The sequence below is a fragment of the Cryptomeria japonica genome, chromosome 1 (assembly GCF_030272615.1).
Source record: "Cryptomeria japonica chromosome 1, Sugi_1.0, whole genome shotgun sequence".
NCBI classification, from domain to species: domain Eukaryota; kingdom Viridiplantae; phylum Streptophyta; class Pinopsida; order Cupressales; family Cupressaceae; genus Cryptomeria; species Cryptomeria japonica.
The window spans coordinates 165,871,408-165,876,042 of NC_081405.1; the positions used below are offsets into that span (position 1 = coordinate 165,871,408).

Consider the following 4,635-nt stretch of genomic DNA (forward strand, 5'->3'; position numbering starts at 1 on the left):
CTCCATAGGATAAAAGTGGTGAGGACCTGTTAATTTGGTGATGATAAAAGAGCAATAATCAGCCTCAAAAAATAGGGCAACAAGCACCCTTAGAAAACTCTAGCTAGCAACGAACATCCAACCAATCCTTCCCTCCATAGAAACGCTTTTCAACTCAATAGAAAAAGCAAGGAGGTAAAAAAGAGGGAAAGAGAGCCATAATCACCAGGACCCCACATGACAAGAATGGAACCAGAGGCGCACATGTACCACAAAGAAAACAATGGCCAAACCCCCATATTAGCTAACAAAGATCCATAGGCAAAAGGCCCAAGAAAACAGTCTTCCATGAAAGAACAGGGTCACCAGAGATCCACGCTGTGACATCCATCAAAGCAAAGGCAAAAACAAGGAACAAGGCCATCACAATGCCCCTCAAAGAACAAAAAAGCCAAACAAACCCCTCTCACGGAGGGAAGAGTCTGCCATAACCAACAAATCGGGAAAAAAATCCTCAAAATCTCCACAACCTGGATATCAAAGGTCTCCTCGAGCAAGAGGCCACCACTGAAAACAAATCTCGCCACCGCATAGAGGCACCATGCAACATCAACACCTCGATTGACATTCTCCCCCGTATCTGCTTCTCCCTATAAATCCCTCGTCACAGGACGTATAGAACACGAAATCCCGCGAGCCAGGAAGAGAACCAAAGAAATCTCAATAGAGAGAACCACAAACAGCTCCACACAAACACATCCATCATCGATCCCCAACACCGGGTAAAAACAGACCAAATCTTTAATCGGGATCTCCTCCATCCCGACTTCAACAACCCCCTGCAAATCCCACGACCCAACATGTAGAATAGAGCACCAAGCAAAGGCCAGGGGGGAAAAGGCCTCTCCCCCATCATCGACATCGCCATCTTCAACCCCCTTACGAGAGTCTCCGTCTTCCAAAACCCAGGTTCACCCGCTTCCTCCTCCTGCGCGCTCCCTCATTTCAAATCCTATTTCTTGAATATTGTTGGTTACAATGATGATTTTAATTTGAGAAGATCCATATAACACAACATACAATAATAATTTTTCTAAGATTATGGACAATCACGATTGGTATGATTATATGACAACTCTTTATTATGATTATGACTATACAATAGACTTGGGATAATATATAGTGTAGCTTACAACAACCTAAGGAATTAAGACTTGTTGAATGGAGTCCCTGAATTGCCTTTATAGTACCACACAATTTTCATCATTCATGTGATTTTCTTTATTTATATGTCTACAAAACTTTATTATGATTTCCTCAAATATATCAATGATACCATGTGACCCAAGGAATTACATAGAAGGATAGGACTAACCATAGTAGTATAATAATATTTGTGATTAATCCAACTTAATTCCATTGTTGTAATATTCATTAGGGTGGTTTTATATCAATCAATAATAAAATGAGCTATAACGATCATGAATATAACTATGTCTTGACATCCTTCATTAAGTTAAGATGAGGACCTTATAATTGAAGAAAAAATTCTTAAGTTAATTTGTAACTTTGCATTCAATAAAATCATAGAAGGACAATTGGATTTGTTATTTATGACAATATATTGATTTAATGTCAATGTTATCTTAATGATACTAGATGCATTTTGGGACTATCTCTTCTATATGTCTGTGGCATGGACTATCCTTGGTTAGGGTAGTAGATGTTTATAAATGTTATTTATTGATTCACACATATGTTGTTCAAGATAACAAATATATTGAATCCATTGTATCTACTCATATGACCATCTTATAATATTTGTAGTAGCCTTCATATCCATGACTATCCTAGTTTTTTTTATGGCTTTCATGAATTTTCAAGAGATTATTTTTGTTCTATTATTGTTCTCTATAATGGCACAGTTATTTAATACACAAGAAGTTAATTGAACATCTAGTCTTATTATGATAATAACCTAGCATGACTGTTATCTTATGGAAACATTGACCTATAGAATTGATGTATTCTTATATTTTGTCATTCCATGATAAACTCCACTTAATTATAATCCAACCTTTGTTGTCTTTAACTCCCCATTAACAATTATTGGTGTTAATAATTTCTCTATAGATATCGTAAAAATATTCTAAAAGTGTGATATCCTCTATGATGTTCTTAGGACATCCTAAGAAATATTAGAGTCCATTATTCATTGTACAAGACCTTGTGCCTATGTTTGATAGTGTTATTGTACATAAATAAGTATTTCTGATGGTAACTTTATGGGCTAAATAACTAGCCTATATTATGTTGTGCTGTGCAATTTTGTTCAAACACAATAGTATTTCATTATCTAGATGACCATCACCATCTTTATATGATTTGATATGCTTGATATATATGTAGATACATTGCATGTAAGTGGTTTGTTTAACAAATATAACTAGGTAACTTCACGTGTAAACATAAGGTAAAATTTAATCTTATTACAAAATTTTAGATAATGTTGAACCCTCATTTTATAGTCCCATGTAGATATTTCCATTAGATCCTATAGGAATGTATAGATAAAAAAGGTGGAATAAATAAGACAACTCAATAAATGATAAAGTTAAGATTATTAATGACACCTAGAGCGCTTCCACTGATTCATAGTAATGCTACACAAAAAGGTGTTACTTTAAGAATAATTTTTGTTTACAAGATTCTAAGAAAATATGTCATAAAGAAATGTTTCCCATTCAAATAATTTATGATTTATTAGATGAGCTTAATAGTCCTCTTTATTTTATTGCATATGATTTATGTTCTAGTCATCATAAAATTGAGGATGCTAATAAGATATATGATTTATGTTCTAGTCATCATAAAATTGAGGATGTAGATAAGATATTATTTTAAATTCATTAGTGTCAGTAAATTTTTGATAGTGCATTTTGACGAAGGCACAAATCCATAATCTACATTTTAGAGTTCAATGAACTCTACATCCAAGCCATTTCTATAGATACTATTTTATAATTTTTTTAATGACATCTTAACCAATAAAAAAATATTGGAGGAACACTAAGCGACTGAGCCAAGTTAAGAACTATTCAAAGAACAGCTCACTTTCTCGCCTATGATTTATAATGGTCGCTTTCGCTTAATCATTTCATATTATTTGGAATCCCTGCAGTCATCCTAACATATCTAGGTACTCTAAAAGATTTACTAACCTATGTACATATTCTTTCTAATAAAAGACGTGAAAACTAAAAACGAACTTGAGGCGAGCGTCCATTATTTTTCTCATGTATGATCTCTATTTGGTCGTTTCGGCAGGATTTCAAATCATTTCATATTATTTGGAATCACTGCAGTCATACTAATATAACCAAAAGTACTCCAAAAGAATTAATATTTATCGGATACTCCTAGCAATAAATGTCAAAATGCTCCTAGCAATAAATGTCCAATGCCGACAGCAATATAAAACCAATAATAACAATAAACAAATTAAATCACGCGGTGCACACGATGTAGATTACCTGTTAAGATGTGGTGTCTTGGCTATAAGTAGACTTACCACTAAATCTGTTTCTCACATAATACATTACGCTTCGACATCTGTAGCTGAATTCGCTAGTGGTAATAATATGGTGTAGATTAATATATACATGGGTCTAATTTGTTGATTTGAGTATAACAGAAGGCTTTTACTCAGTATTCTCCTCTCCTCTTCAATCTAATAAATGCATTGTATTTGTCAGCTGATATTTTTCTGTGGGCTTTTGCAGAGAAGATGAAGATGAAGATGATGCTAATAATAGCGTTTGTATTGCTACTGAGCATGACTATAACGGAATGCGGTAGGCCTGATATTGAAAGAATCCTTGCATCATGTATTCCCACCGGATACTTGAAGGGCAACTCCCACAAAGTGTAACCAGGAACACGGTTCGGAGTGCTGCAAGTCAGGGGAAAAATACCCGCAGTACAAATGCTCCCCCCGTGTGACAGAGAATACTAAAGCCACTCTCACTTTGAATGGGTTTGACAACAATGAAGATGGAGGAGGACCTTCTGAGTGCGATGGAGAGTACCACAAAGACAGTGACCTGGTGGTCGCTCTTTCCACCGGCTGGTATGCCGGTGGTAGCCGGTGCCACAAGCACATAGAAATCAGTAATCCAGAGAATGGACGAAGTGTGCAGGCGATGGTGGTGGATGAGTGTGACTCTTTCGCAGGGTGTGATGGGGATCACGACTACCAACCCCCTTGCCCCAACAATGCGGTGGATGCTTCTCCGGGTGTATTGAAAGCCTTAGGAGTTGACGATGATGATGCTGGTGAGATGAGCATCACATGGTCCGACGTCTAGCTTAACCCCTTCTGCACCACTCGTTTTCTTCTTCTCTTTCTCCAATGCACTCTCTCAACCATTTTGTGACACTTTAGAACTACATTTGTCATTGTCATCTTGCTTCTGCAATTGATAGTTTAGACAATTTGAGATAATCAAGCTTTGGTAGTTTTGAAGTCTCCATTTCTTCAAAGCGAACATATGGTATAACTTAATTTGTTTGTTCTATTGACTTTTTGGGCGTCTCAAACTTCTCAAACTAAACCACCTTCAATTAATCCACTTAACTTTGATTTACCAAAAGGTT

At 35.9% G+C, this 4,635-nt stretch overlaps 1 pseudogene; it reads left to right on the forward strand.

Moving 5' to 3' along the window:
• The first annotated feature begins 3,814 nt into the window (after positions 1-3,814).
• On the forward strand, positions 3,815-4,346 carry LOC131065069 (kiwellin-1-like; annotated as a pseudogene).
• The last annotated feature ends 289 nt before the right edge of the window (positions 4,347-4,635 follow it).